Below are 22,209 nucleotides of genomic sequence, written 5' to 3' on the forward strand. Positions count from 1 at the left end.
ACAGTGAATAAAGACAAAAAGTGTAAAACCGTGGAAACGTATGTGTGGACTATTACAGCACTTTCTTCAAATTCAACTGATGAAGACAAGGATGTGTGGATGTCCGATTCAGGTGCCATTATGCACGTGAGGTACAGAAGTGCTTTGTTTATAGTCGCACATGACAAAATTCTAGCAGCAGCTAATAAAGACTCCATATTTCATTCAGGAAGAATGAAAGGATGCGTTACAGCAACGTGAATTAAAAAATGTTTTATTGATTCCTAAGTTCAAAAGATTTCTATTGGTACGATTAGCAACAAGAATTTTTCATTACATGCGTATAAAGAAAAGTGCAAGATTCTCGACAAAGATGGAAAACTTTCATCTATTGGTGTACGACAGAATACATTGTTTCACATGGATTTTAAAGTAATAAAACCTAATGCATGTAATTCTGCGCAAAAACTGATTTAACTTTGGTGAAATTAAAAGTATGGCATGAGCGTATGCACTGAAAAAAAGAATATAGAATGTGATTTAGAATTCGGCAATTTTTGTTGTATAACTAAACTAAATGCATATAGGACGACTGTTTCTGTAGAGAAATGCAACTGCTTGGTTACTAAGTTAACAACTACATGATATTTATAAAATGAATGTGACAGTTATATCAAGAATATTAAAACTATGTTTTTATTATGAAAATGGATCAAAGTGTTTTCAGAAATATTAACAAAATATTTAAGCTAAAATTTGTTCTACACAATTTACATATTCGCTTGATTAATAACATGCATTTCTAACCTTAGTAAACAAAGCAAAAATTGCCTTTCTCTACAGAAACAATTGCTATATATGCATTTACTTTAGTTATACGACCAAAATTGGTGTATTCTAAAGCACATTCTATATTCTTTTTTTCAGTGTCATTCATATATTTTTTTTAAAAAGGGGTTTGTGCTACCTTAACTTTAAACTAGCACCAACCGCTACAAAACTCAAATAAATAATCAGATATTTAAAATTGTACTTTTCCCTATTTTAGGGCTCCTTTAGGGCTTTTAAACGGAGCTAGAAAATTTTTTAAAATAAACTTCAAAATCTAAAAAACACTACTTCATATATATTTAAAAAAAAGAGATTGGTGCTACCTCAACTTTGAGGTGACACAACTCACTTCAAAACCCAAATAAAAAATCAGGTTTTTGAAAATTCAACTTTACCATAATTTAGGGCTTTTCAATGGACATGGAATGAATTTTCAAAACAACTTAAAAATCAAAAACCCAGTGCATCATATGTTTTGTTTTTATAAAAGGAGTTTACTTTGTTGTGGCTGCAAACTATTTGCTGTCACATTATATTACGTTAGCTGATATAGGTGATAAAAAAATTAGTAACATCCAGCTCTCTCAAAAATTGAGCACCTAGCTATAATGTCTGCTTACAGGCTAAGTTCCATAAGAAAAGTAGATAACTTTTTAATTTTGAATAGATACAAAACCCTGTGAAATAGAATGAGTTTGTTAGTAGTCAAGTATATTTAGTATAATCATAAACTACTGTCTTCTTCTTACTTGTATATTACAAACTTTTTTTAACGTATTAACATTTTTTTGTAAAAATTATTGAATTTCATTTTTAAAATAACATTAATTAAAAGGATTTCCTTAAGTGGCCTACTACTGTCTACTTGACCCTAGGGTAAACTAATAAGCTTCTACTGTAAGTTCAATCCAAGGTTCAGTCTGTAATTAATGAGGGAGCTTTAATCAATTTTAACACAAGAAAATGTTTAACAATAATTAAATAATATTGAATAATATTTATTATCAGTTTTTTTTTAATTTCGTTGATTTTCGCATTGTGTAGTCACATTAGTTTGAAGTAGACAACCATCTGATTCAGCTTGTGAAATAATCAAAATAGCCTTTAAGACCTTTTCAGCATTAACGAGTCCAGATGAGTTGTCCAATTGCAGCTTTATAAAATGTGCTAACTCTTTTAAGCTTCGTCAATTTGCTTAAAAGATCCGAATATAATTTTATAAAATGGACAACATCTAGTCGAATGTAACATTTCGGAAGTTCCCCTTGGTGACAAGCATCTATGTACTCTGATATCGTTCTGTACTGCGTACACGTTCTTACTGTGGCTGCCAATAGAGCTGTTAAACCATCACAACTCATAATTTTAGAAACTGGAGCACCTGATTCGCTCCATTCGCCTAAAAAATGCGAAATTGTTACCGAGGTACGTGCCAAACTAATCATCTGTGAGCTACACAATACTGTCCGGCTTCTTCATGTACTACTATGAGATAAAGGAAAATATGAACTGTTGAAATATCTCAGGTTTCACAGTGCCCCTAAAAAATATTTTAGGGGAAATAGGGGACTGAAAATTGATAAATAGGGGACTTTTAGGGGACTATGAAAATTGTTTAAAATTAAATATATAATTTATTTATAAGAACACAAATTTAGCACGATTTTCAAATACTGCTTTAAGAAATTTTAGTACAATATCTAGTACAACGGGAAATATTAATTTACATTTAAAAAGTCTTTAAGGTTTCTTTTATCACATAATTTAAAACTTTCTTAAGAGATAAAAAATTAAAAGATAACGGTTTACTTTAAGTTTTGGCTTCTTAATTAATGCTTTGTTCTGATTTTCGCTTATTAATATTTAAACATAATTTGTCTACCGCGACCCTTTTTTTTTCTTTTCTTTCTTCTAAGGTTTACTAACCCAGAATACATCTCTTTGACAACTGCAGCTTTGGCTATATTCTTTGATTTAACAGCAACTTGAAGAATTTTATTTACTTCCTTCTGCATTAATTCAGAAGCTTCGACAGCTTTTTCGTAAGATTCCTGTGTAACTTTTAGTTGACTCTCTAATTCTTTTACGCTTTTATTAGCTTTTTCGATTTTTTCTAATTGAGCTTTTTCTTTCACTTTTCGTTCAGATTCTTGTCTCTTTCGCTGCATATTTTCTTCTGCTAGTTTTTTCTTTTCTTCCAAATGAGTTGTGTAGGACTTATGCGCATTTTCTAAAAGTTTCAAAAGTTTTTCTGTTATAGGAACTTGAATTGCTTGATTGCGTTTAGAGTTTATTCATCCATGTTTGCTCTTTCTTCAGTTAATAATCTCTAGGATTTGAAAAACCCCCTTTCGACTTCTGCGCTTTACTTTTAGGGGCCAAAATTAAAAAACGAGACCTTTAAGGAAATAGGGGACAGACTGTGAAGCCTAAATATCTTCAAAATTTTAAAACGTTTAACCATCTTCCCTGTTGCATTAATGGAAACAACTATATAGTTTCCTGCAACATTGCCTGAACCAAATTCGTACAGTAATGTCATATGTTGTCTAGAAGCTACCTTAAACGCATCCCACGTAAGATCTTACGAAGAATCTTATGAAGATTCCTAATAGATTCGTTTTGAAGGATCACACGTGGGAAACTTTGTAGGAATTTTCAATAGCGGAATTACGATCTTGCAGTTTAAGTTTTGAAGAAACTGTCAACGTTATTTTATTTTAGACATCATTTAAAACAAAGGGTATAGGGGGTTAAGGATACAAAAAGTGCCGTTGCAGGTATTCTGTTCAAATTGACACCATATATTGCTACCCCTATGAATATAAAATTCTGCAAGTATGAACCCATAATTCAAATTTTTGGGGGAGTTATGGTGGGGGAAAGGAAAATAAAGAAATCCATTTTTCTCGAAAACTACTGAACCGATTTTAATGAGCTTTGAATATGTTATACATGTCGCTAAGACAATTCTAAAAAAAAATCTCAAAATTTTTTTTTGAAAAAAAGTCAAAAAAAATTAATTTTGAAATTTTCAAAAATTTTTTTTGAGGTGATTTTTTGAAGTGACCACTTTAATTTTTTTTAAAAAGTTACCTTATAATATCCCCTTTAAAATATATTTTTTCAGATTTTTAAAAAATGTAGTTTTTGAATAATTTAACGAAAACCATCGTCGCGCTACATGACGCAGCGCGCACAGTGTGCTGATGCAGTATACAGGGTATTCCGAAAGTATGGAAACTCAAATATCTCGAAAAGTACGAATTTTTGTAAAAAATGTTCAAGACAAAAGTTGTTCCAAACAAAAAGATGTACATCTTTGAAACCAAAAAATTGGGCCCGGAGCCCAACGTTGGGCCCAATAATGAAAAAAATGGTTTTCTTAAATGAGACCACTAATTTTAAGTCTCAAGTCTTAATTGAGACAATTCTCAATTGAAACATGAGACTAGTCGCAATTGAGACTTGAGACTCGTGTCAATTGAGACATGAGACTTGTTGCAATTGAGACATGAGACTAGTCGCAATTGAGACTTGAGTCTTGTCGCAATTGAGACTTGAGACTTGTGTCAATTGAGACTTAAGACTTGTCTCAATTTTGACTTAGGACTCGTCTCAATTAAGACTTGAGACTTGTCTCCATTGAGACTTGAGACTTGTCTCAATTGTGACTTAGGACTCGTCTCAATTGAGACATGGGACTTGTCGCAATTAAAGCTTGAGACTTAAGACTCGTCTCAATTGAGACACCCAACAACCACCTGTTGGGATCTACTAGTGTTGTTGATTACCCTAGCAACGTTTGCTATGCAAACGGTTACCATAGCAACCGTTGTTATGGAGGTGGTTCAAAATAAATGTTTATTTTAAGCATGGAGATGATTGTTGGTTTTTTTTAAATTGTAATAAAAGCCGCGAAACCCTGTGATGGAGGCGCTATGCGCCTGCTTCTCTTATATTTTTAAACTTCAATATGGCGGATCCAATATGGCAGACGAGTTTTTGAAAATTTAATGCATTTAGCTTGAAAATCGTTACTCGGGGGTTTTCGGGTGCGCTGATTATGAATTTTAGGTCTGTTTTTCAAAATACAAAATAACGGATCCAATATGGCAAAAAAATTTTTTAAATTAATTGTATTTGATTAAAACTTGTCACTTGGGGGATTTCTGAATAGCTGATTACGAATACGAGGTCCGTTTTGCAAAATTCAAAATGGTTGACTCAATAAGGCGGACGATTTTTTTAAAAGGGAGAATTAACTAATGATGTCACGCTCTCGGAGGGGGGTCTTCACCAAAACGTGACAAAATGTCATATTCAGTAATACTATGTACTTACTGTACATAGTACTATACTTTATGTACTTTTAAATCAATTCCCCCTCTCTTACCCGATTGTGATATACAGTAAGGGGCCATCTATATGTTACGTAAGGCATTGAGGGGGAGGAGGTTCAAACGGTTTCTTACGGTCTATATAAAAAATAGCGCTAATGTATTGGAAGCTGCGTAACGTGGGTGGAGGGGGGTCTTATTTTCGGAAAAAAAGCGTAACGTAATATATGGATGGCCCCTTATTACTAAAGACTTTACATGTCAATTAGGTGACTTGATTTAATAATTATGATTAAAATAAAAAAGGTTTTACCGTCATGCTCAACGTAGGTTGTACAGAAAGATTACAGTACAGTGCAGTGCAGTACAGAACTACTACCCTGTTTTTTAGTTGTTTTTTAATTAGAAGAATCCGTAGCGTAGCGCTACTTAGCGCCATTGCTAAACGGAATCCCATAGCTAGTGTTTCTGTTTTTGAATAGTAAAAGTAAGAACGAATTTGGTGACTGCTCCAAAAATGTACTCGAAACGGGTTTTGCACTATAGTCCAAATAGCACCACTCCAACAAGTATTCTTTATTATTTCGATAGCATCTCGAGGGTTTTTATGAAGATATGTTGCATTTTGTAGTTCATGTTTTGCAACTTATGCTTTTGGTAAAGAACCTGGTTCGCAATATCCAAGTTTCATTTTTTTTGCTGATAATCTTCCTTAAATATCTTTTATTGCACTTTCCATTTTTTCCTCTATATTAACAAAGCAGTCTATACGAACTTCTTGTGCATATGTTGCATTATCAATTTTTGCATTCAAGTTTACTGCCGCTTTTGCCGTGACCTTAATAATATTAATAGTCCATTATTAATAAACCATTAGAATTAAATATAATATAATTCAATATAATTTTTAAAATTTAAGGGATGATCCTACGTTACACTCCGCTCGTGTATAAAAGAAGCCGTACTGGCTACCCATATTAAAAATTCCTGTGAAGGAACACACATAGAATCTATTTCGAGTTCCTTCGTAAGTTCCCTCGTATATTCATATGTGGTTTACCACACAGCATATTTTACAAAAGGATCCTTTAAGGAACTTGTGTGTGAACTATCATGGTTTCCCACTCAGGGAAAAGTCAGGCGAAAAGACGGAACTTATCATTTGTGCATCGTTGGATAGATTACGAGATTCGCCATTTTTCTCGAAAATTAATTTGAAAAATGGCTATTAGAATATCTCACTAGCGAAGAAAAGCCGACCGATTACGACTTTCGTCATTCCCGGACGTGGTTTATTCCAATTTAAAGTCATGCCATTTGGCTTGCACTCAGCGTCTGCTACTTTTCAACGGCCTATAGAGAAAGTTTTAGGATCAAATAGGAGTCTCGGCATTTATTTATTTAGATGACGTTATCGTTCTTGGTAAAACCGTTAATGAGCACTTAAAGAACGTTAGTTGTATTCTTTTACATTTGTGAAACGCTAATTTGAAGGTGAATACAGAAAATTCGAAATTTTTCAAAACAAAAATTCATTATCTCAGACACCTTGTCGACGCGACGGGTATTCACACCGATCCGGATAAGGTTAAATCGATTCTCGAGATTCCGGTCCCGAAAAATATTACTGAATTGAGACGATTTATGGGAATCATCTCCAGCTAGGGGATTCTGATTAGCGACGGTGCTATGTAGCACCGCGCTATATAGCGCTGGCGCTATCACTATATAGTTTATGACGTCTATACACGTCATGGAATTGATGGTCTGAAACTGTCCATGACTCTCAAACTATTTTTTTGCCCAATAAATAAACGAAATTGTCCTCAAATGTTATTATTCGAGGGTTTTTGGGGTCACTGATTCCGAATCTGAACTTAGATTTAAAAAATTCAAAATGGCGGATACAATATGGCGGACTTTTTTCAAAATTATTTTTGAATACTATAAAAGCTAAAGGGATATATTTTTTTTAATTGTAGGTCTCACTGCCAAACAAATAATGATGAATGGTACTTGTGCGCTTGTGTATCTCCAAAATTTTACTTCTGCGCATGTACAAGTACCATAGTACACTACTGCGCAGGATTATATTGTAATTTATACTTCGTTTCGGTTGTCCTCCTATTTTAATAACCGATAATGGTTCACAATTTCGAGCGAAAGATTTTGAAAAAATAGTTCAGGATATTAATATTACACATCAAAGAATGCCGACAATTTAATACCGGAATTACAATTCGCATTTAACACTGCACAACACGAGTCGACACAATTTTCAGCGGCGTGCCTCAATTTTCAAAGAATACCGCAGACACCTTTTTCGCTGAAAGGTAGTTTAAAAAAAGATTTTCCGCGAAACGCATCTTTCGTTGAGAAATTAAAAGATACACAGGAACTCGTGCGTGTGATTTTGGGACGCGCTTTTACGCAACAAAGCTAGCATTACAATAAAAGTCGGAAAGATTGGATACCTGAAATTGAGAAAAAAGTAGCTAAAAAAGAACATCATCTATTGTCTGCTATTGATACTTTCGCGGCTAAATTGTTTCCTCGATAATCAGGAAATTATACTGTAATAAAAATTATAAGCGCGAATATCGTCGAAATTCAAGATTCCGTAATGCGAATTCAAAGATGACTTGTGAAGGATTTGAAACCTTTCCACTCCGTATATGAAGATCAAGTAGAATCGTGATTTCATGTGAAGACCCGAGAAACTTTCTCCACCACCTGTGCAACGACCAATGATAATTTTTCGCAACCCCCACCATCGCAACATCGTCTATATAAATTAGTTACGCAAAACTTCCGGGTTATTATCATTTGGACATTAATCAAGAAAGATGGCATCTCTATCGATTTTTGCTGATGATGTCTCAGCTATTAACGAGCAAAACATCCCTGGCGAGGAATTGTCCGACGTGGCGGTAGTAAAACAGGTCGACGATTTGTTACAAAAGAAGACTGTGCCTGTTTTAAATCCGCGATATCCAGCCAAAGATACGGGTTTACTGGAACCAATTTTAATCTCGTATCCGGAAAGAACACCCACAACTGTTATATCGACGCAGCATAGACCAGCAGCGGATGCCTTCGTCTCGTACGATCCCGCAACGATGGTAGTGAAACAGGATCTGGTAAACACCTACTTTAGAGTAGGATAATAGAGGAAGTCATCTCCCCTCTACCCACCTGTCATGGAAAGGAATGTGGCCTTAGTCGACAACGAAAAAGACTGAAGAAAGAGACTTTTTTTGATCGACGCTCTATACCGTCCAACGCCACAGACCAACCTCGACGATTTACGAGCTTCGCAATTCGAGAAACTTAAGTCAACGCCTGGAAGCTGCTGTGATTTTTGGATTCAACACAAAAAAGGGCCCAATAATGACGAGAATAAAATTATCAATTTTTGTTTTCCAAAAGGAAGAAGATCACAATTTTTAACGATAATGGATGGAGTTCTGATGCAGATACAAACGGACGGAGCAGGAAAATGATAGAATGATTGAGAAGAAATTCAGGCATTAATTTTGTTTTTTTTCATTTTTTTTGTTCTAATATTTCCATTGTTATTGGATTAATTTCATTTATTTTGTATTCTCTTTTATGTCTGTTCTTTTAATTTTGTTTTGTATGTATGTCTACTTTGTATTTAAAAAAAATGTTTTCAACGGAGAATATATATTTGTTCTTAAACATTAGAAAGAAAACTCGATGATAATTTTTCTTTCTAAACAAAAGGGGGGTGCTGTGAGGAAGAACAATTATGTACCGTGAAGAGCGAACGCGAAAAGTGACAGGTGAAGGTCACCGAAAACTGGGAATGAAAGAAAATGTGAATTGGAGTATATCAAACGCACTAACCGTAAGGCGCAGGCCTGAAAGTTTTCCCCCACCTAGTTCCAATCGTAGTAGCATGCCCCCTGCACTCAGTCTATTTTCCACTCGTGCGTATAAAAGAAGACGTTCTGGCTACGAATGACACATACGATTCGATGTTTCGGTACGAGACAGATGGGAGCATTTTCCACTCAGATTATCACCCTGAAGAAAATGAGCATTTCTCTTTTCTACCTAGTATATTGAGCATTACTCAATATACTAGTAGGGTCTTTTAATGTACGAAATTCTTTTTGGTTCTATAAAGAAAGTGACGTTTTACGCTCTTTCTCCGTATATTACACTGTGAAATATAAAAGCGAGTTTTTTTCTTATAAAAGAGTTTTATCATCGTTCCTGGTCAATCGCAGCGGATCATCATCATCGTTCCTGGTCATCGCAGTAGATCATCGTCGTCGATTCTAACCTCTTTTATTTTTTATCGATACGTATCGCGCTTTTCACCGATCATTCATAGCATTACTTTTTTTTATCGCATTACTTTTTTTTATCGCATATATTTACATACGTCATGTTTTAGAAAAAAGTATGTAAAATATGCGAATCAAAAGTATCTTCTACCGAACCAAACAAACTGAAAGATAATCAAATATGTAAAAATTGTTTAAAAATATAAAGCATGCCTATAATTATTGAATCACGAAAGAAAGAAAATTGGAGAGGTTTAATATCTAAATAGCAAAATATTCGGACAAAAAGTAAAAAAAAACCAAGTACTTAAAAAAATTAAAAAACTTTTGATTCGTTATCATTTGAAAACTTGGATAAAACATCTGTATTAAAGAACGGACATCACGATGATTTAAATGTATATTTTTCTTTAAATTTATTTTTTCTCTTACAGGATTTTAATAAAAAGAAAATAATCATTAAAAAATTGAAATAAGATCTTATGGAAATACGAAATTATTGTATATTCTAATTGCAAATATATAGTCAGTTGTACGAATTTTTTTTTCATGGCATATTTATTATAAAATAAAAAACTTTATATTAATTATTTTTTAAAATACTTTTTTGTCATTTTTAAAATTTTGGAAGGATTTGCTTCACATTCTTTTTAAATTTTCTTATTTTTCATTTTTAGGCTGTTAAGATAGGTCATACATTATTTTCATTTAGCAATACTTGCGCATGTAATGCAATAGTACAAACTTTTATCGTTGGAGTTGACGATCCCGGAATAGAAACTTTAATGAAGAGTCTTCAGAGGAGTAATAAGAGTATTGAATTTGCTCTTTATGTCAGAAAAAAAGGAACTCAACTTTTAGAAATTTCTAATACAGTATGACCTCGATAAGGGTGGAGTTACATGTTGATGTACATGCAGAATGCAAAACAAAAAATAATGAGAGTGAAAAGGATAGTGATATACCCCTGTCCTTTTCACTCTCATTATTTTTGGTTTTGCATTCTGCATTTACATCAACATATAAATCCAACCTAAGTCGAAAACCTCTATAAGTCGAATAAAACGTCGATTCCCTTCCCTAGAAGCTCAAAAAACAGGAATACTTAAAAAAATAAAAACATTGAAATTTTTTAAATAAATTACATAGAAAATAAAAATACTCCTCAATAACAATAACATTTGCAAACAAATTTAATAGTTATTATGATAAGTCAATTTATGTTTATTGTACTGTTACAATTTTTAGTAACAACTGGTTAAAATATCTGGGCAAAAATAAAAAAAAATTTTTTAGTTTAACTGTGTAAATAAACTTACATACTTGAATTGTTCAAATGAAAAAATTTAATTAAAAATGTTGAGGGTTATAATTGAATAAGTCAGAGATTCTCAAAAACAAAATATTATTATAAATAGGAATAAGTAAAGGTGAACACTCGATACAACAATCTCGACCGAGTGGCTAAAACCAACTAACAGCTAAGAGGCCCATTGCCTATGACAAACCTAAGTGAACATACCCTTCGTTTACCTGAGTAGTAAAATTGTACACCACTGTCTAGACAGTGGGTTTTACCCTGACTTTCATTTTTATTGCTAACTCTCATTTTTTCTAGAAAGTTGAGTTTTCAAGAGCGTATATACTTCTAATACTTTAACACCCACCCTAAAACTCAACATTCCTACCATTTACGAAGATAAATTAGCAATTTCAATTTTGCTTCGAAGTCCTAATCTCTTCTTTAAGTATAAAAACCTAGGCTTCGCTAATGCTTTTGTAAATATGTCTGCTACCTGCTCTTCGCTTTTAACGTAGTTTACATTAATTGCACCTTTTTCATATAAATCGGGGATGAATTGAAATTTCACATCTATATGCTTCGTTCTTTGATGAAACTCAGGATTCTTAATTAACTTTAATGCACTCATATTATCAATCAATAACACAGAGTCTACATTATTCAACTCACATTCGTCAAATAATTTATTTAACCACAGAATTTCTTTGGCTGCTACAACCGCACTGACAAATTCTGCTTCTGTGGTTCATAAAGCAACAGACTGTTGTCTTTTAGTTTGCCATGTGATGGCTGCACTCGCATGCATGCATACAACACCCGATATTGATTTTCGTGTTACATTGTCACCTGCATAGTCAGCATCACTATATACGACAAAGCTATTTTCTTTACTATAATATAGCCCTACATCAGCCGTGCCCTTTAAATATCTTATAATTCTTTTCACAATCATCCAATGTGCTTTGGTTGGTTTGTCAAGTACTCTTGACACTACATTTACTGCAAAACTAATGTCAGGTCTGCTCACAACTTGCAAAAACATTAAATTGCCTACAGCTTCCCGGTATGGCGCGCTTGTACATATTTTTCCGAAATCAATCGCACTCCAATTTGTTTCAATCGCTGTTGAAACACAATTTGCTTCACTCAGATTAAATTTCTCGCAAATTTTCTCTACATATTTATTTTGATGAACAAAAATAAAACCATTAATCATTTGACAAATTTCTAAGCCAAGAAAACTTTTCACGTTTTTCGTAGAGGTTATTTCAAATTCTTTACTCAATGCATCGAAAAAATTGTCAATCATATACTCATGCGTCGCTGCTACAAGTACGTCGTCTACATAAATTGCCAAAAACATTCTTTTATCGTCGTCTTTGAATACATAAAAACAAGCATCGGCTGTACTCTTACAAAAACCAAAATTTGTAATAAAAGTCGCAAAATGTTCAGTCGAGCACCTTGGTGCTTGCTTTAGAAAATACAAACTTTTTAACTATTTACACACACGACCAGTTCCGTCATCAAATCCTTCTGGTTGTTTCATGAACACATTTTCTTTTAAGCTACCGTATAGAAATGCAGTTTTTATATCGAATTGACCAAGATTTAAACTTGTTCGAGCTGCGACACTTAATAAAAATCTAACTGTGTCAAAGCGTACAACTGGACTAAATGTCTCTTTATAATCTGTACCTTCCTTTTGTGAGCAGCCTTTTATCACTAATCGGGCTTTAAATCTTTCTAAACAATCAGAATTAATTTTACGCGTAAAATCCAACGGCAATTAATAACCTTTTGATTTCCAGGCTGTTCAACCAATACCCACGTCTTATTTTCATAAAGAGAATTAATTTCGTCTTGCATTGCTTCTATCCATTTACTTTTTTCATCTGAATTAATCGCGTCATTATAACTTTGTGGCAATGCCTCGGTCAGGTATGTGATTGGACAACCATATAATTCTGTAGGTTTAATTTGACTTCTATCACGCAATCTTCGGCCATTTTCAATGGGACTAGAAGATCGCAAAGGTTCTTGTGGTTGTTCTATTTCTTTATCCGGTGCTTCTTCGTCATTTAATTTTTCATCACATAATTCTTCATTACTTAAATTTTCAGCACTCATAATAGTGCCTTTATTAATGTCAACCGTATTCGGACAAATTTCTTCAGATTTAAATATTACATCGCGGCTTAAAATCACGTCTCTTAAACTTGGTACATAAACCCGATAACCTTTGCAATCTTCAACTTAACCAACTAGAACACCTTTTATCGCCTTTTTATCTAGTTTCTTTCTTTTCTCCTTTGGTACATGAACATAGCACTCTGTTCCGAAAACTTTCAAATTTTCAATATTCGACGATTTTCCGTACCATAACTCATAAGGAGTTTTACCTGCGTGTTTAGTCGGACCTGTTCTATTTATTATATACGCAGCTGTATTCATAGCTTCGGCCCACAAAAATAAAGGCAAATTTGTTTTTGAATATAACATTGATCGTGCAGCCTCCACTATAATACGATTTTCTCGTTCAGCAACACCGTTTTGCTCGGGAGTGTAAGGTATAGAAACAGAATGTTTAATACCTTTACTATTCAGAAAAGACTCAACGTACTTATTTTTAAATCATTTTCCTCCGTCGCTATGAAACTCTTTAATTCCTTCGTTAACCTGATTTTCGACTTCTGAACAATAGATTTTAAATTTTTCAATTACTTCCGACTTTTGATACATAAAACATATTTTTGTAAGACCCGAAAAATCATCTTTAAAAATAACAAAGTACCGTTTTCTAGCTATAGATTCATGCTCCATTGTTCCACAAACATCTGTATAAATAATTTCTCTAATTCTTGTCGCGCGTTCAATTTTGTCGTGAAAATCAAATCTATGTTTGTTTACCATAAACACAACCTTCGCAAAAATAGTTTTCATCTAGAACATTAATACCTAAATTTTTCAAAACTGTTTTAACGTGCCTGTTATTTTGATGACATAATCTTTCATGCCATTATTGTAGCGTACTTATTTTATTTAACCCGGACGTAGACTCTACTTTATTAATTAAATTGCAACTTTTCGGTAACAATACATTTAAATCGATTTTATACAAGTTCCCGCTATCAGAGCCCGTTGTTATAATTTTTTCTCCGCGTGTAAAATAACATTTTCTTCCAACATTAGTAATTGAGAAATTTATGCCCTTTTTTGCGACAACTTTCACAGAAAACAAATTTTGCTTTAAATATGGTACAAATAAAACATCATGCATAGTACCTGCTATTTTATCTCCGCTTACAAATGTCTCAATTTCTATATTCCCTTTACCATACGCAACCATTACCTATTTTTATGCTCGTTGGCACCTCGAATTCTCTAAAAGCGCTGAACCAATCCTTACGATGAGTCATGTGGTCGGATGCACCTGAATCAATCACCCAACAGTCGCTGCCGACGATGTTGTTACTTTCCACCAGGGCCAGTTTTCCTGATGAACTCGAATCCTTTTCTCCTGATTTTTCTTCCTTCTTGGGACAATTTCTGCTTATGCGTCCCCTTACACCATACGTGTAACATCCGTAACAGTCTTTTCTTTTGTTACCTTTTTTGCCACAATTAAAGCACACAACATCTCGATTTCTTCTTTCATTGTTATATTGAGCCGGCTTCTGTTGCTGCTCCCGCCTCGAGAAATTGTTTCCCGACTTGGCTTTCGACATAAGAGCCACAGTCGTTTCTTGATTTTCTTGATCTTGATTTCTTATTTCTTCTGACGTCAACCTTGAAGTCAGATTTTCTAACTTTCTTTTGCCGTCTTCCACGGAATCACACGCACTATGAAAGTGGTGAAAACACTTTGGCAATATCGATAAAATGCGAGTCATTAGCAATGTACGTATTATAAACCGTCACTGCATCCAGTTGTCTTTATCACGCAGTTTTTCAATTTTTGAATTCATCGAATCCATTTTGCACTGAATTTAAACTTTCACAGAAGAAACACTTATGACAATATATCGTAATCGCTCTGGGCCCATAACCTGTTGAGGGTTATAATTGAATACGTCAGAGATTCTCAAAAACAAAGTTTATTATAAATAGGAATAAGTAAAGGTGAACACTCGATACAACAATCTCGACCGAGTGGCTAAAACCAACTAACCGCTAAGAGGCCCATTGCCTATGACAAACCTAAATGAACATACCCTTCGTTTACCTGAGTAGTAAAACTGTACACTACTGTCTAGACAGTAACTAGACTAACCTAACTTTCATTTTTATTGCTAACTCTCATCTTTTCTAGAAAGTTGAGTTTTCAAAAGCGTACATACTACTAATACTTTAACAAAAAAAATTAGCGTCTTATTCATATATTTTTATTTTATTGTTCTTTCTCTTTCTGCCGTATGGCTTGCTCCTGTTTTTGACGTTTTTGAGAAGTTCGCTCGTTATGGGCATTTTATTGTTAAAATCAAACATCCGAAAACACTGGAAATTTCTTTAATATATCATTTTGACACCCACTTTTGGGTAAAGGAATAATAATTTTGTTGTTTTACATAATATTATTTAAGGTATATTATAATTATGACTTATGTATCTCTTTCTCAGCAATTCACTCAACATCCTATCTCCATGAGCTCCCGCTCTCGACTAATTTCGCTTTCCCGCTTCTCCGCTCTGCGCATAAACCGCAGTACAAGCTCACGATTGGCGGTCACAATTAAAGAGAGGGTACCTTGCGCAAGGTTTCTCTCCACGCTGCATCAGTTCATCGAGTTTCCGTGACTCGCTCTACCATCATTTCGAGATTCTGAATTCAGGTCCCGTCAACTCCGTTGAATGGAAATCCAGTGGGTATTAAGATATCTTTAGGATGATTTTAGAACGTTCCAAAGTGTCCTAGAACATTGCGTTAATGATCCAAAAACAAAAAAATAGGAAAAGAACTAGGCGCAATTGCGCTTCATCTAGGGTTTCGTGGCGCTTTAAATTTTAATTAAAAAAAAAATAAATCAAAAATAAATAATTTAAAAATAAATAATAAAATTTATTTTATAAATTTTATGTACTATTAAATTTTATTTATTTAGCAAAATTTTTATTATAAATTAATTATAAATTATAAAATATTAATTTCTATAAATTAATTCTCCTCCAGACAGTAAATTCGAAGAAAATCAAAAATTGGCAAAATCAAAATTCAAAAAGGTAAATGAAAGAAAAAAGAAAGAGTGGCTGTGGAGTGGAGGTCTTTCTTCTATCATTTATCTTTTTTGATTCACAAACAAAAACATTAGGTAAAATGTCCATTCGATAATGTCCACTATTAAGACATGTCAACTATAGGGACATGTCAACTATATGGACATGTCAACTATATGAACATGTCAACTATTGGGACATGTCAATTACTAAGACAGGTGAACTACTGGGACATGTCAATTACTAAGACAGGTGAACTACTGGGACATGTTAATTATAGGGGCATGTTAACTAATGGGACATGTAATGTCCATTCATGTAATTTACATTCGGGAAAATGTCCATTCAGTAAATGGAGATTTGGGATCTGTGGGGCCCCAAAATTTGAATTTGGGAGCTATGGTGCCCCAGAATTTGAATTTGGGATCTGTGGTGCCCCAAATTCGAATTTGGAAGCTATGTTTGCCCAAAATTCGAATTTGGGATCTGTGGTGCCCCAAAAGTTTAATTTGGGATCTGTGGGGCCCCAAAATTTGAATTTAGGATCTGTGGTGCCCCAAAATTTTAATTTGGGATCTGTGCCCTAAAATTTGATTTTGGGAGCTGTGGTGTCCCAAAATATACTACGGACAGACGGACGCCAAAGTGAAACTATAAGGCTTTCATCCATGGGCCACGAAACCCTAAAAAAGACGACTTAAAGACGCCCAAAGTATATTCTATGTCTGCCCCAGAACAGTCTTAAGAATGTCCTGAAATTGTCCTAAAAATGTCTTAATTACGTCTTCAGAAAGCCCCAGAATGTCCTAAAAATATTCCCAAAATGTCAATAGACGTCTTAAGAATATCCTTAAATTGTCCCCAAAATGTGTTAAATACGTCTTCAGAAGGTCCTCAGAATGTCCTAAAAATATCCCCGAAATATCAAAAAATGTTCCTAAAATGCTCTTAGAGTATACTAAAAATGTTCCAACCATATCCCGAGAATGTCCCAAATATGTCCTGAGAATGTATCAAAAATATGCTGAAAATGGCCAAGGAATGTACTAAAATGTTTCAAAATCTTTGATAACCGAAATAAATATTACATTTGTAATAATTTTGTTACATTATTACAATAAATAAATTAATTGAGATTCTATAACTTGAATTATCGAAAAAAAACCGTTTAAATGTGACACTGAAAGGTGTCTTCTTGTTGAATTTTATTCCAACAAGAAAGTATTTTCGTAAAATATACGTTTAAATTCATTTATTTATTTCATATAAAAGTTTCAACAATATTACATGAATTATTACAAAGAAATTATATTTAATAGAAAAATGAACATAAAAATTTGACATTAATTTGAAGAAAGCCTTTTTACGAATGCTAAAAATATATGGTCTTTTTGCTTCTAGAGCATCGACATCGACGAGATTTTGTCGCAGAAGGGATAATATAAACAAAACGCTATTGGCTTGACGATAGTTCTTTGTGACTTAAATGTGGTTACTTTAAACGTTAGAAATAAAATGATGAACCTTTCCTCTCGAGTTCTCTCCCCTACCATATATAATTATCGGTAAAGCTCGCAAACTTTCCGACTCTTTACGACACTTTTATACTAATCAACACACCCATACAATACAATACATAGACGATCGAACCACCACACATTGAAATTATGTATACTTCATAGGCTAAAGAGCGCGTAATGTAAAGAGTATTAATTCATAAACGCCAAACGACCCACAACACCGAAGTGCTCTTGAAGATCCAAATAGACAAAAAAGTATATCGCGATTACTGGTCATATATATTGATCCTTATGGGCTTATTCACCGAAAATGATTATGTTCTGAGAATGTACTAAACATACCCAAAAAATGTTCAACAAAATTTTTTGTAATATCCTCAACATGTCTAAAAAATGTACTGAAAAGAATCAAATTTTTTCCATAATTTTCAAAAATATCCATAAGGTTTCTTAAGGATATTTTTGTAACTGTTCTAGGCCAGAAATAGAACTTGATTAGGATGTCTCTATTTCATTCTTTTTGACATCTATAGGATGCCTTTTTAAGGACATTTTCGGGATGTCCTAAGGATATCTTTAGAACGACTTTTTAACAATGTCCCAAGAACGTTCCGAAAAGGATGTCCTTGGGACATCCAGTGGTTGACCGTGCCCATTGGAATAGCAACAATCAGCGCCTCTACCACCAATATAGCAACTAATTTTTACTCAGCTTGTATATCTATATACACAGTAGATACATACATATATGCTGGGTAAAATTTAGTTCCTATGTTGGTGGTAGAGCCGTCGAATGTTGACATTTCTATTCAATGAAGTAAACCAGGCCAGTTCTGGTTTCTACCTTGCTTCGAGTCAGTCATAATTTTAACGTAGAGAATACTTTGTTCATCAGTCCTTCTCAGGACTATTCTACACACCAACTAGTATACTGGTCCTTCGAGGACCAGTACCAAATCTCAACACAGTGAGTATCAAATCACTGGTCCTCTTCGATCATCAATTTGGTCAAAGGAAAACTACTGCCATGGCTGACAATAATAATACCCTTCATATAAATGCACCGAACGCAAGAGAACAACAACTGCTTGAAGAGATTATGTCGCTTCAATAGCACATTAAGACACTTCCTCAATAAAACAAGGAACTTACTGAAACTGTTTCGATGCTCTCTGCCAAGATTAGGAATCTTATTAATGCTGAAAACCCTGATCAACGGTAAAAGATCATGCGTCCACTCTCTACTAGTAGACCTATTGAATTAGGAGTTATTCAAAGGTCAGTTCTTGGTCCGATACTATACAATATATTCACTCATGACATTCCAAAAAATAATAATTCACAAAAAGCATTATTTGCGGACGATACTGCTATTATTAGACAATGACGTTATCCCGTACTTACAGTAAAGAGACTGCAATACGCCTTTGATAAAGTCACAATCTGGATGCGTATATGGAGAATTACCATAAACAAAGAAAAATCGCAAGCCATCTTTCTTACTACAAAACAAATACAATCACCCGACAAGATTATTGGACAAACTCAGCTTAATACCTGGGCATTCATATTGACAAGAAACTTACTTGGTGTGAGCATACCAATGAGCTAAGGAAAATATGTTTCATAGTCATTGTTTAACTAAGACCGCACTTCTCAAAAAACTCTAACTTAAATGTAACAAGCTATGTAAATATGAAAGTGGGACAACAACAATTCTGTGAGAAACATAATATAAAAGTAGGCGGTCCATCCGGGCAATCGACGCAAAGATGCATACATATCGTTGTACGCACCTATACCTATTATACCTGTTTACTTCAGTAACAGCTCTCTGCATTCTATAGGGTTGAGACTGTCTATAAAATAATGCCTGCATTACTGTTACTGAAAGAAATTTAAATTTTGAAAAATGATAAATTTGAAAAGAATAAATCAATAATAATATTTAATAGACAGCTTGATTAAAGAAATAATTCAAGTGTAGGTATAATTATCTATGGATTAATTTACATAATTATTTAATTTAAACAAAAATATAAATATTTTTATATAAAAGCATATATATATATAATGTATGACATAATATTTTAAATAATACAATTAATAATTATTATAATAATAACTATAATTACAATAAATTATTATTATTGTTAATATATTAATTAATTATTTTATTAATTAATTTTATTAATTATGAAAATTATTATCGATGGCTTTGGAATGTGATTATTTGATTTCAATCATTTTAATATGGAAGAATTTAATGGACAATTCTGTAATTTCTTATAATCACTCTTACATAAATGAAAAAGAAATTGGAATCCAACCTGATTCACTGAGTGAAAGTAAACAAATCGAAACGTGCTCATTCTAATAAAAATTCAGATTCATTGATTGATCTAAATACAAATAATCTTGATTCCGAATCTGTTTGTTTACAAGGTAAATATTTTTAAAAACTTAATTTAATTAAATATTAAAAATATTCTTTATTTAAAGAATGATTTGTTTCAGATTTAAGACTTCCAGAGAATTTTACAAGCGAAGAATCATCTGATAAATTGAATTTAAACGTGTGCGCCGAATTAAGTAAGAATCTGTTTCATGGTTAGGTTTTTTATAAAAAAGGTTTAACAAAAATATATTATATAATTTTTAGGTATTCCTGTAATAGATGTTTGTACGAACAATGAAAGAGTTGATAATGCTTCTCCGTCAGCGGATATTTCAAATAGAAATTTAAAAATAATCAAAGATGTTACGTTCTCCAATTCAAACGTACCAGTTTCCGAAGCCTCTGCCAAAGTCTCAAGTCAAAAAGAAAATTTAGACTCGATTTCGACAACGCATTTGCATTTTCCGCGCATCGAGAATTCTAATAAACGCAAAAAAGAAGTTCCTATATTTTCAATTACATCGAAACAGTGGAAAGAGAGAGGGACAGAAAATAAAACTTGCTGTAAATGAGAAATTATTACGAAAAGAAATGAATAAAGAAGAGCGTTTAGCCAAAAAGCAGCAAAAAGAAAAAGAACAACAAGAAAGAAAAAAATTGACAGAAGAGAATCAATTAAAAAGAAAATTAGAACTAAATGAGAAAAGTAAAGCTGAAAAAAGAAACATTAAAAAAACAAAATAATTCCGAAGTTACGTCATGGATAGACAAAAATTAAATTATTTTTTATTTAGATTATTTCTTCTACTTCTAGACGAAGAATTAAAATTAATGGGATTTACTTTATCTTGATCAGCAACTTACCTTAGACTTATTCCTTGAAATTCAATAACTAGAGAAGGAAAAAGGTATGTAAATATCGTTCTGGTCAAGTTGTGTAGAACTTAAGCTGATCGACATGGAGATCATCCGGATCAAAATAGGTCAATATGCTGCAATTGTTATAAAAGATGATTGTATGGGCAAAAAAGACGCTGTTGCGCATTCAGGTCCAACGTACATCACTATACGTAGTGCAAAGCATAACAATTCAAATGCGTCTACCCATTCCAAAGATTTTGAAAGGTTGTTAGAATTAGAAAATTTCCAATTAATTACAGAAGGAGACGATGGCAAAGTAAAACCAGTTCTCATGATATGAGTCGATGGTGGCCCTGATGAGAACCCCCGATATACGAAAGTAATATCTCATACCATCACCAAATTTAAAGAAACACGATTTGGATGCAATTGTTGTGTTTACAAATGCTCCTGGTAGATCTGCTTTCAATAAAGCAGAAAGACGGACGGCACCTTTGATCAGACCTCTATCAGGATAAGTCCTACCTTATGATTACTTTGGGAATCATCTTGATTCACAAAATAATACGGTAGATGAAGAACTGGAGTTAAAAAATTTTCAATATGCAGGCGAAACTCTTGCTGAGATTTGGATTGAGCTGGAAATAGATGGACACAATGTTAAAGCAGAGTTCATTCCTAGTGATAAAATAGTTTATGATCCTGAAGAGTGCTGTGATCAAGTTTGGTACACTAAACATGTTCGCGAAAGTCAATATCTCCTCCAGGTAAAATTGAAAAAATCACTTAATGTTAATTATTATCAAAACGGTTTAAAATTTTTAAAGCTTATTTTATTAAAATATTTGGTAACACAGCTCCACAAAAAAAGTGTCGTGCGCGGCGGACTATACTAGTCATTCCCTGTGTATTTTGACGCGCTGAACACGAATCCGCAGTCCGTTTTGCTTCATCATGTCAGGATTTTTTCTAACCTCCAAAAACCTGTCTGATTTTAAGAGGTAGGCTATTTTTTAAAAATTTATGCATTTACTGCAAACTTGGAATCTAGAGGTTTTTTGGGTCCCTGATTACGAATCTGAAGTTAGATTTTCAAAATGGCCGATCCAATATGACGGACGAATTTTAAAAAACTGATGGATTTACTTCTAACTTGGTATCTAGGGGTTATTTAGGTCGCTGATTACGAATATATAGTCTGATTTTCACATCTTTAACCCCTAGGCTTCTCCGAAATGTTCTTTGGTAGACTAGTAGTGATCAACTATCGAAAGTTAACGACGCTATTGATATTGTGCGTGACATGGAATCTTCAATCGATAAAAACCGTTTTCATAATAATCCAATAAACTTAACATCTGCAAAACGTGCAGATAATAGTGTCTTTCTTCTGTGAAATACGAAGAATATTTGAAAAAAGTGAACAGTGTAAAATCAAAAAGACTTC

This window comes from Leptopilina boulardi, unplaced genomic scaffold (assembly GCF_019393585.1).
Source record: "Leptopilina boulardi isolate dan_hultmark-lab unplaced genomic scaffold, ZJU_Lbou_2.1 LbouV2_392, whole genome shotgun sequence".
Classification (NCBI taxonomy): Eukaryota; Metazoa; Arthropoda; class Insecta; order Hymenoptera; family Figitidae; genus Leptopilina; species Leptopilina boulardi.